The 12,377-nt window shown below is 41.8% G+C and overlaps 1 protein-coding gene across 2 annotated transcripts in view; it reads left to right on the top strand.

The window, feature by feature from the left end:
- The first annotated feature begins 1,873 nt into the window (after positions 1 to 1,873).
- The window catches only part of STAG1 (STAG1 cohesin complex component), a 189,393-nt gene continuing 178,889 nt past the window's right edge, over positions 1,874 to 12,377 (top strand). The window contains exon 1 of one of the 2 annotated variants that reach the window (XM_087933066.1): positions 1,874 to 1,921. The gene's annotated coding sequence lies outside the window, so the exon portion shown is untranslated. Of the gene's footprint in view, positions 2,157 to 12,377 lie in introns of both variants that reach the window. The other variant, XM_026701353.2, reaches the window with a different exon arrangement.

The following is a 12,377-nucleotide window of genomic DNA, read 5'->3' on the forward strand; positions in this document are numbered from 1 at the left end:
GGAGGAAATAAAGACAAACTCAAACAGGGTTTGAAACATTAGGCACAAATACAAACACTCACACAAAATCAACTTACAAAGGGAGAAAAGGGTATAAAAAACCAGGGACTTACCATAAGAAGCTAGCTAGCCCAGGAACGCAGACTTCTCGCTGTTCTCCACCTTCCTGAAAAAATAAAAAGATCCAGCTTTTAAGCAGTTGTCCGCATCCTTGTGCCGGAGCTCTCCCAGTGGGAAAATCGAATCCTTGAAAGAAAGGCATTTTGACACCTTTCAACATAATTTAATACGTTATAATTTAATTGCTTTTATTGAGCTTGTTCTCTGAAAACTTTTAAATTATGTTATCACCAGACACTTCTTCAAATACAGAATCAGTGTCAAAATATTAGTCTATTTTTTACTAGATTCAGGATATAACATGCACTGAGGACATGATATACAGTATCTTGGCTTGGATCCTGACATTTCTTAAGGCACTTTAAAAATATTGACTCTGATGCATCAAAATACAGCTACATAGTATGTTCCATTTTTAAAGTTATTCAGCCTTTTGGCAGTATTAAAAATGAAAAAAGGAATGTTTCAGGAGTCCCTGTTGATGGGTTTAAAAAATAATAATTTTATATTTGATCTCATTCAAATTAAACTTTTACAACTTGTTGGAAGAAATATCCTTCTGGGTTCAGTTCCAAGTGGGGAAAGACACTGGAAACATGGAGGCTGTTTGGAAGGTTTAATGGTGGACAGGACCACATGGCCTGGAGCTTCAGAGTGAAAAGGAAGGATGGATCACATGCTTCAAGGTGAGAAGAGAAGGTCAAGAAGGGGCTGAGGTGCTGAGAGTGCCTAGATTTTATAAACTTTGTTGAGATTTGAATTGAAGCTTGTTTCTAATTGGTTGTCAGACTCCTATGGGGCCATGCAGGAGCTACTCTGTAGGCTGTCCTGAGTTCCAGGCTTGGTTGAGCCTTGCTGGATGATGCACTGAAAAGTCTTTTGGCAATTGCTATAGCTTTACTTAGAGATCTTTGTTATGTAAAGTATTCTGGCTCAGGCCTTAATGGCCCCCCATTAACAAAGGTGGGGGTGAGTTTCTACTTCCGAGGTGAGTTTCCGCTTTTGAGTTTCTACTCTTTTTAGGGGAAATATTCTGCCTTTTAAATATTTCCCAGGATATTTAATTTTTCTAGGAGAGGGGTGGGTGCTAACTTCCTACAAACTATGTTTAGTTTTCTTAATTTTAATTAAAATGGGGCTTTTATTTTTGGAACAGTATTACATAGCTCCTCTCTTTGTTGATTTTACATACTGCAATTGCTGTGTTTTCCAGTTATTTACATGTTTTTCACGGAGAGGCTATGCTGAAGTGGCTTTCATGTATTTTTACTTTAAGTTGCCTTCAGAAAGCAGCTAAGGTATACATTATAAGCACAAAAATATTTTTCATCATTAAATTTTATCTTTACCAAGAATGTGTTCCTAGCATAATAACGGTTCTTTAATAATTTTTGTACCCAAATCATTGGGTTAAAAGCAAACTACTTTTTAAATGAGCGCTTTGTATTCCTGAACTGAACGTTACATTTAAAGTTATCTTCTGTTTTTGAGGTCATCAAGCTTATAGCTCCCTCTGAGGTTGACCTAGTGAACGACAACGTAGCATAAAAATTACGAGGGAAAGCTTTCACTCGCGCGTCATTTACCCAAAAGTAAACAACAACAAAAAATGGCGAAACAAAAAAGCTACTCCAGGAAGAACGGAAGTGTCACGTAAACCACTTCCGTCCAGAGGTCGAGTTGTTGCGCGCGCAGACAAAAGGTGTACGGTGAGTGCTTGGGGACAGAAAAGAATTGCGCTTGCGCGTCTATTTTCGCGCGAAAGCTGTTTTGGGCGCCTTTAGTGACGGGCGGGGCTCCGGTATGTAATATTTGGACGCGGTCGGCAGGAGGCGCGCTGGGTTTGGTTGGCGGTGGCGGCGGCTGCGCCATTGGCGGGTAGGAAATGCCGCCAGATGGCGGTTTAGGATTGCAGCTCTACTGAGGTGCGGCCCCCAGCACCATCGCCTGTTCGTTCCGGCCCGGCTTGGCCCCGGCCCGCCTGGACCCATCTCCCGTGGCACCGTAGGATTCCCGGGGGTGCTGCCTCAGCTGAGGTAAAAGAGTTAGCGCGGGCGGAGGGAGGGGGAGGGCTCCGAGGCTGAGATCCAAGATGGAGGCGTGAGGGGCGGGGGCAGCGGGCCCTCTCTCTCTCTCTCTCTCTCGCTCCCTTGTTCACACACTCGAGCCGGGCCAGCGGGCGGGAGTCAGAGGTGGAGGGAGGGAACGGTCGCCCGGGCGTCTCTCGCCTGAGGAGACCGCTCCTCGGCAGCTCCGTTCCCTCCCTGGCCCTGCCCTTTTACTTCCCCGTGGACCCGGGCGACAATGGAAGGGCGGCGGCCCCACGGGCTGCCTCGCCTCGCTGGCCCTGGCGGCACCTCTTCTGGGCCGGGAGCCCACTGCTGTGTGCCCGCCCCCATGCAGGGCCTGCCTTCGCCCGAGTGTTCATTTCTTGCTTCGTCTTGGCCGGGCGGCGGCGCTGAGCAAAAGGGACTCCCGTGCCATCTTCGCTCCCTCCCCGCCTTATGTAGTGTTGGCGGTGGCGGGAAGGAGGGGTTATCAAATAGTGGGGTGCTCTGGGGCGACCAAATACACCCGCGGCTCCATTTCTTATTGCCAAGAACGTGACAGCATCCCTGTGCCGGGGAAAAAGGCATAAAGTGGGAGGCCATTCGGGGGTGGCGGTGACTCTTTTGTGGAGGGTGGGTGGGCTGGCTGACGGAATTTGATGAGTTACCTAAAACGTTGAGGTTTTGAGTTTGGAAGTAATAGCTTCCCGATGGGATTGTTGCTCCTGGGGTCTAGGGGAAAAAGGTATTACTTTTTAAATGCTTTAGGGACAAATCACTGTAGCAGGCAGTGGGGTTGATCCTAGCGAAGTTCCTGAATGTTTAAGAAATGAGTGCTTGCACATTGGCCATGGCAAAAAGTTTTGTGCTCGGGGCTTTCATACGTATGAACTGTGGCTTTTTTTGGATTTAAGAATATTCTTAGATTCTCGTACAGATGCTGTAGCAAAGAGAGTAAATGAATGATAATGAGGTAGTGAGCAAATAATGAATCCTATCAGCAGCAGTACAAGTTATAGGGAGAAAAACAATTCTGTCTCTTAACTTTAACTACAGGATACCATTTTTAATATTGCACAAGACTTGGGAAAGCTGATGAGGCAAGAAGCTGAAGAAACTTTGTTTTCAAGGTCTTTGATATATACTCTAAAGTAGAGGACTCCAAACTTGGCAACTTTAAGACTTGTGCACTTCAACTCCCAGAAGGAGAATTCTGGGAGTTGAAGTCCACATGTCTTAAAGTTGCCAAGTTTGGTGACCCCTGTTCTAAAGAAATATTTTTTAAAAAATGCTAGTGTGTGGAACATATGGCCCTTTGGTTGTTTTAGGTAGGCAAGGCAAACTTTCACATTAACAGCATGGCCCTGGCTGAGATTAAATGGGAATTAGGAGTCAAGAAATGTGTCAGATTTCTTGTTCAACCAGGTACATTATTGGTAGATAAATATATTGATATTGTCTGAAATTATTTTGATAAGCATTTTTTGGATAACCTTTATTGTAGTTTATGAGCTTAGAAGATAGTGAAGTTATTTCCCTCAAGTTATTCACAGCATCTGGCTAAAATTTCCGAAGTTTTGGAAAAAAAAGAGTTGATGTGATTTTTTTCCCCCAAAGACTAAATTGTTCAATACTGTTAATAGCTCAGTATTTTTGAAAAATACATTGCTTGTGACAGTATTATTGTGAGTAGGAATTAGTGAGATTACACTGAAAAACAAGAATTAATACATTTATTCTTCCATTAGAGTCATGTAACTAAGCTATTAAAACAAATACTATACGCCTAAATAGTAATAAAATGCAAATTGTTTACATAATAACTGGAATAATTTTGTTCAGCTTGACTTGATTTTCTTGGAAGAATAGTTTTTCACTTTGGAATAATAAATTCTAACTTCTCATGTTATAATGTGATGACTTTTCAAGGATACAGGACGTATAATTTAGTTTTTAAGAACATAGTGTTGCCTGACTGTCTTAGGAAAATAAGTCACTGAAGTCAATATGATTGACTTACCCTGTTTCTCCAACAATACAGCCTCCCCCAGTAGGAAGTCCCAGCATGTTTTATAGGCATGAAATGAAATTAAGCCCCTCCCCCCAAATTAAGGCCTATATTAAAACATGCGAAATGGGGGGGAATGGTGGGGGGGGGCTTGCCGTTAGGAAGTACTTTTGTTGCACACCCGGATATGGTGCTGCCTGTGTTGACCCTGATACTAAGTGCCTCACCAACGCCGAAGTCAACATCCAAGCCGTCGCCGCCCGCCCACCCAAAGATGCAAGGGGGGGAATTAAGTCACCCCCGAAAAGACGGCCTAGCCATTTTTTCGGGTCTCAAAAAAAAAAAAATAAGACCCGGCTTTATTATATGAGAAACACGGTGGTTATTTTCTCAGGATTTGTCCATAATTTAAAATATAACTGTTATTTAAATGCTATCTCAGTAGTGTTGGAGATTCTGCTTAATAAGACTAACTTGCAAGTAGGCAGGCATAGGATTATGCTATTATGTGCTTGTTAAATGTTCTATTTGTGACAACGAAGTCCTCATAAGGTGACTTACATCTGGTAATTTTAAAAACATTAACATCTATAAAAAATTCAAAAGCTAATAGAATCATTAGCTGGTAGCATAAAACCTTTTAGGAAAATGCTAAATAAAGCAAGCAAGCATTAGTGCTCAGTTTAAAATAGTCTGTAAAGAATGGGTTTATTATAGATCCTTGGGAAAATAATTCTATGTCTGGGGAAAATATTATAGGAATAAAGGAGCCACTATTAAAAGAAGGTTCTTTAAAACTGATTTTAAGGTCTAGGCAGAATCCCTTAGATGCAGGCAATTCTTCAAATTACTTAACTGTAAATTGCTTTAAACTCTCTCTCTCTCTCTCTCTCTCTCTCTCTCTCTCTCTCTCACACACACACACACACACACACACACACACACACAGAGTATTGGTAAATCACACCCTTCATAAATACATGCCAGTTGCCAAGCATCTGAATTTTGATCACATGGCCATAGGGAATGCTGCAGTGGTTGTAAGTATAAATAATGGTCATTAGTCACTTTTTTCAGTGCCATTGTAGCTGAATGGTCACTGAACAAAAAGTTGTTAGTCATGGACTACCAGCATTTTTAAATTACAAAAACATAGTAGTTTATTGACATGCAGCAAATTACTGGTTTTATATCTTTCTAGAAGCATGGTAGCTACATATAGTGTTGAGCTGAAGTTTCTGAATAGTTTGTAATATAGTGCTCAACTGATTTTGAATTAAGGTTGGGATAACCGGGAATTCTAGGGCTGCATACTGGGCGATTGATACACTTCCATATTGTTGCCAAGAAAACTGAATGGACTCCATAGGTCTTCAGGAATGTAACTAATAATTAGTCTAGGCTTAATGATCTTTTGATATCAATAAAAGTAGCTAAGAAATATTTATGATGGTTACTAATTATTGTCTTGAAGATACAGAAATCATTACAATGCCAATTGAAATATGATTCATTTAAAAATGAAATTTTTATATGAATTGGAATGATGTTAAGTTTTCTTTGAGCTGTGCCAAAAAGTTGCACTTTGGTTTCATTTGAATGTATTACACTTTCACTAATAGTGGATTCCACATTTTTTTCTTCTTACTTTTTGAATTAGAGAAATAGCAATGAAGGTCAGTTATATAATATATTCCTTTTGTAATTGTTCCAATATTACCATTTTAAAATACATTATTTTAATATACAATTAGATTTGCAATTCTTACAGTTTTTATATGTATCAATAACCCAGTCATTCATTTTGCTGGCTATTTCAGTTTTTCCAGCCTCATCTAAGTATGCAGTTTTCAATTCCCAAAATTCTCAGCAGTGAATTCTGTACCCAGGAAATTCTGAAAGCAGAAGTAATTCAGGCTGAGAAAGTAACCAGGAGAAAGTGGGAGGTGTAAAGAGAGAAAAGAGGTTTGACCATATAGTAAATAATAGCATGAAACTGATACTGTGTTTCTCATATAATAAGGCTGGGTCTTATTTTTTTTTGAGACCCGAAAAAATGGCTAGGCTGTCTTTTCAGGAGTGACTTAATTTCCCCCCCTTTGCATCTTTGGGTGGGTACATGGCGACGGCTTGGATGTTGACCTTGGCGTTGGGGCATTTCATATCAGGGTCAATGCAGGCAGCACCATATCCAGGTGTGCAACAAAAGTACTTCCTAACGGCAAGCCCCCCCACCATTCCCCACGTTTTAATATAGGCCTTAATTTGGGGGGAGGGGCTTAATTTCATTTCATGCCTATAAAACATGCTGGGACTTCCTATTGGAGGAGGCCGTATTGTTGGAGAAACAGGGTAGTTAAATGAAATATGTGTATAGACAAGTCTTAGATTTCTACTGAATTCATAAAACCCGAGAAGCTAAATTGTTATAAAAATGCAGTTGGTTAGTATTAGTGTTGAGGTTAACTTACAGTTTATATGTCTAGGGATTGTGTCTTATTTGGGGGAAAAAGTTTGATGTAGATATGGATGAGAATCCATCTTTCAAATTTAGTCAAGTATGAAAGTAGAACTGCAAAATAAATAGTGATATGAATATATGATTAGTGGTACAATCAGAATTATATCTCTTATGTACTTCAAAAATGCATTGGAAAGCGTAGATTTAAAAGTACAAAAATAATGACAATCTAGTTGTGGAACAGAAATAAAATGTCTTTAAATTTTGGCATAGAATTCTACTAAAAGGGAAGAGAAAGATTTTCAAAAAAAGATACTATGTGCATGAATGGTAGGGAAATAATTAAATGTTGGAATTATTTTATGGTATATTGATAGGCAGATTATGTGTTAAATGCTATGTTAGTAAGTGAAATGTTGAGATAATTAAATGGTGAAATTATTTTGTGGTATTTGCATTTAAAGGAACAATAAATTCCAGACCAAATTAAATCTTTTAATTGTGTGCTATTAGGTCAGGGTGGGCAATTAATTTTCCCAAGGGGCCGCGTGAGAAGCTAGGGCTGTTGTGGAGGGCCAAACCAATGTAACCTGATTTGATATCCTCAAACTGTCACCTCAGATCCTTAAGCTGCCACCTCAAATCCTCCAGGTAAGGGGTAAGTGTTGTGCAGGTACAATAAAGTGCTTTCTCTCCTGGCCCTCCTGCCAGCTGCCTGGCGATTATGCAGAGCTGGATCCAACTTGACTCCTCTGAGCCATGTAAGAGTTATGTATATAATGTCTAGCTAGCACCTTGAATTGCACTTGGAAAAACCTGGTAAACAGTGCAGATTCTGTAGCAATAAATTAAGTGACAGTTCCACAATTCTGGTGAGCACACAAGTAGTCATATTTTGTGCCAGCTGAAGTTTCTGGATATCGTGATAATCCAAGTACACGTTGGTAAAAATATTAGTGACTGGCACATCCTGTTCTAGAATAGGATATAATTTATGCATTGAGTGAAGCTCTGCAAAGTTCTCTAGGATTCAAGGATTATTGTTAGAGCTAAAATTAGAGTCTGTACAATTATTTAATCTCTGAAACAATAGCTGGTTTGTACATACACTGAATCTCCTGTTTAGCCCTGGGCAGAGATATGTAGCTGGGTGATATCTGCATATTAATAATACCTCTTCCTGAACTGATTGTTGCTTTCGTCCATTGGGTTTAACTGGAAGGGAGAAATGGGAGAAAACAGAGCCTGTGGTACCCCATTTTGGAATAATGTAGGCTTGGTTTCATCCTCTACCTTCCAACAGCAGTCAGCCATTCAGAATTGATTTGCAGGGAAACAAGTCAAAAAGTTTCTAGCTATTAGAGAAACTACATTGAAGCAACGATTTGTTTCCTATGCTGGAAACCTGGTATCCCTTCTTTTTCTCTTGGAGAAATGTTAGCTGAAAGGAATAAGAGAAATTGGGCTATGCATTCTTCTATAATGCAAAGGCTGATCTACATACATTTCATAGAATTCCTGTAAGACAAGCTATTTGAAAGTCCAACAGGCAGAAAATGAACCTTAGACTGTTGATACAAATGGGATTTCAAGAAAAAATGCTTGAGGTTAGCTTCTTAATGTAAGTTGCCCAGCAGTCAGCAACACAGAATATTTTCCCCAGTACATACTTTGTGTTCGATTTTGCATACTTTCCTTGTTTCTCCACAAACTGGCACTGACAGAATTAGAACATTAGCAAAAGAAGTCCAAGAGAAGGGCCTTGCTAGAGAAACACAAAAAAGTTTCCCTGGTCCGTGCATCCTGAAACATCCACAAGCAATGAACAACAAAATAATTATTATATTTCAAAAACATCCATGCTTAGGGGATTCTTTTTAAAACTCTTGAAGCCCCCAAACAACAGAAAATTTGCAGGAAAAAGGCCAAAGTGACAAGTTCAAACACATCTCATGGAGTTCACCAGGAATGTTAGAAGAATATGGAGAGATTGTACAACACATCAGATTGTTCAATGTACCATAATAAAATTGGCCACAACCCTTTGAATTTGAAATTATGCTCTGAAACCACCAGAAATAATTGGATGGAAGGAAATGCATAGAGTGCAATAAATATGAAAGGATAACCAAATAACATGCTAGCCTTTGCTTTGTAAAAGAAAACCATTCTGTCCAAAGCTCCAAAAGATATACAGGTATTTGTTGTTTATTGATTGTCTTGTTCAGCCACCATTTGAAGTTACAGCTGTGTCAAAAAAAAACAACACTTTGCAGTCAATCCTCCCATTGCAACATCCCATAGTCACGTGGTTGCTGGCTTTTAATAAGCAGAGTTAATAAAGAAGGCAGAAGTAACATCATAATTTGAGGTGATGTGATTTTTTAGCTTAGCAACTATGCTTAACTGAAGGGGAAGTAAGATTGTAAGCCCATCATGGTGACATGGTTTTCTTCTTAGCCAGTCTTGGTTGGAGCTGCCACTCCCAATTGAAGTTGTTAAGCAAGGACAATTTGCAATGGACAGTCAATCCAGCATAAACCTTTTTTTTTGGGGGTGGGGGGAAGAGACATACTGTAGTTAATTTACTGAATTTGCTTGCGTGCACATATACACCACAAGCCATTAGATCCTGTTGATTCAAGGTGTCTTTGAATATTAAGATTGACCTCTAAAGGCATCTTGAATAGCTTCAGAGAGACTTAGGAACATGCACAGAATGCCCTCAAGCTGAGAAAGTCAATCATTTGCATTTGCATTCAACATTGCAATTAAACACTTGTATATAAACTGAAGCCCAGTAATATACATTACCTCTTCATTTTATCAGCATCCTATGCTTATTCCATCAACCTGCCTTTTAAGTTTACACATATAACCCATCAAAATATCTGTATGTACAGTATCATAGCAAGAATCCTTAAAGGAAGCAACATTAGATATTCTTCACAGTGCTGCTGTGAGAGTCCAGGCAAGGGTTAACTCCTTCTCCAAGCTGATAGGACTGAGTCTGTCAAAGCTGTGTAGACCCACCTCTGTTGCTAGCCTTCCTCAGCTTTCGACTCAGTCCCTCGCTTGGACAAGATGTGTCTACTTTTCTCTGCATATTTGAAAGTTAACAGTTATCACCAGATTGTGATTCATTGATTTTTCAGCAGGCAGGCTCCTAGGCAAGCCACGCCTGAAGCTGGTGTGATGGGCTTTGGCCCCATTACTGTTGTCGTTCTCAACGTAGGAGGTTTTGGCCCCCAGGCATTGAAGGCCAAGGCTTAACATAACATAACCGGCTATCCTGGCGTGGAATCTTTGACTGAAGCTGCTGAAGGCCACTGCAGCAGCACCTGCATCAAATGATTTTTTGGCATGAGGAGCTTCGGATCCAGGCCGACAAAGGCTGTGGAGGCGGTAAAAGAATCTGGAAGCATTTTCTGCTGGTTGGAGTGGCGCCTTGAACCGCTGAAGGTCGCGGAGCTGACGCAAGGACAGCGGGGAGTGGTATGATCTCCAGTGGTGAGTCAGATGATGGAGGCGAGTGTAGGTCCTCTTAGCGAACAGCCAAGGGCTTAGCCAGAGTGGCTCAGAAGAACGCAGGCAACGATTGCCCTAACACAGTTAGTTGACAGGCCCTGTTAGTGGGCATTGTGTCCACTTAGCCTCAGCAACATGGAGGAGGATAGAGCTGGCTGGAGTCACATCCAAATGGGCCCAGTGGGCTCCACAGTAACTGCCAAAAGCCCTATCAGAGTTTCTTAGGATCCAAAATCAGCAGCTAGAGGTGCAACTGCTAAGTTAAAAGCAAAGGCTGTAGCTTCTAGAAAGACTTCCAGAGCTGAAGAAAAAAATTCTAAGATAAGGCATAAGGCCTTAGAGAAGCTTATGAAGGGACAGAAAGATAGGGAAAGGTGGAGCCAGACATCACCCCACTTTGAATGCTGTTTTTTCCCTCCAGAATGTTGCACAGAAGTTGGGAGCAGTCCCCAACGCCCAGACCCTATCACCAAATGGTGCTGGAAAGCAGGTTTTCTTGACTTCACAAGACAACAGCAAAACCTGCTCAACTTCCCTGGCAACAGTGTTGTCGGTAACAGGCAATTGGGAGCAGCCCATTTACAGGCAGAGGCCTACTGCACAGCTACGGGCCTATCTCCAGAGGTATCAGCAGAGGCTGACATACCCCTGCCATGAGGCATTTCCTATCCAGTGCCATTAGACCGGGGATATCTGAAGGCCTTCTTCAGTTCAGAAGCCCTTCTTCTGCCTATTCTGATTACCTCAGGGCCAGCACAAACAGACCAAGACTTTCAAGACTTCCAGGAGCCCTATTCCCTGAGCCATTCCAGTCAGAGCGTATCATCTTTCTCTGGAGAGCATGAACAAAGAGAGTAAGACCTCTCTGAAGATGAGGGTCATAAACCGGAACAGCCAGCATTCACAGGGCTCTTTTGTCCTCCCCTATTTAAGTCCTTGTTATTCAAGGCCAAAAATGCGTCCCACCTGGGTCCCAAATCTAGTACAGATCCAGCCATGGAGATACTGGCTCCATGTGATACGTTCTCTGAGCCAACGGTGCAGGCAGAAGTGATCCCCTCACCTAAACTGTTTTTAGACATAGTACACAGGAAGTGGACCTCTCCAGCATCAGGCCCCGTTCTTAGTACCAATGACCGAAAATTTTATAGTGTAAGTTCAGAAATGGACAAGGCTCTTCAGATGCCTAAAGTGGATGCTCCGGTGATCACGTTGGTTTCCTCCTCTGCTATACCAACTGAACCAGAGGAGGCATTTAAGACAGAGGACAAGAAGGCCAAGCAAATTCTCCAATGGTCTCATCACATGGCAGCCTGGGCAGTAACGGCTTCCACTGCTTGCTTTCTTTACTAGGGCTTTCTTATGACAGCTTGCAGAAAAGGATGTCCCTTGGGGATGTCCATACCCATCAAGACAATAAATTGGTGACTGCGGCTGAATTTTCCACAGATGCCACACTTAATGCGCCAGATTTGCCTCTAAGGCAATGGCAGCCTCAGTAGAGCCCACCATCTGCTATGATGTTGCCATTGGCAGGTGGACCCCAGAAGAAAGTATAAGCTGGCATTTGCCCCTTTCCACGGGGACAAGCTGTTTGGAGACTCTCTGGAACCTTTCCTAGTGGAATCCAGAGATAAGAGGAAGGTCCTCCCTTCCCTTTCCAGACATACCAACTTTCATCCCTCATACTTTTGACGTTTGTCTTTTCGAGTGGATGAATCCAGTTTGAATTTCCAATGCACTCAAAGGTCCTACATGTCCTGACAAGATCAGCAACCTGATTGGGCAGAAATAGACAACAATTTCAGAGCAAATGGCCCTTTTGAGGTGGAAAAAGTCATCCATTTAGACATTTCAAGTCCCTCCCTGTCCCTCCCATCGGGAAATGTCTGGCAAACTTTGCCAATTGATGGGAGCTTACCATGGATGCCTGGGTTCTACAGACAGTGAGGTTGGATCTCTCCCTCGAATTCCTCTCCACATCCCGAGGTTCTTCAGTCCCTGTCCCATCTCCTGGGAGAACGCAAGGAGGGTCCTCATGGAAACCGCCGTTCAACATCTCTTGGAAATTCAAGCTATCCAGGTGGTTCCGGTGGATCAATGAGGGAAGGGTTTCTATTCCCACTCTTTGTGATACCAAAGACCTCGGGGTGGGTGGGGTGGAGGGCAATTCTAGACCTCGAAATTTCTTGTATACAGAAGGAAACAATTT

The sequence above is a fragment of the Pseudonaja textilis genome, chromosome 4 (assembly GCF_049901715.1).
Source record: "Pseudonaja textilis isolate UNSWEBS1 chromosome 4, rPseTex1.2, whole genome shotgun sequence".
Classification (NCBI taxonomy): domain Eukaryota; kingdom Metazoa; phylum Chordata; class Lepidosauria; order Squamata; family Elapidae; genus Pseudonaja; species Pseudonaja textilis.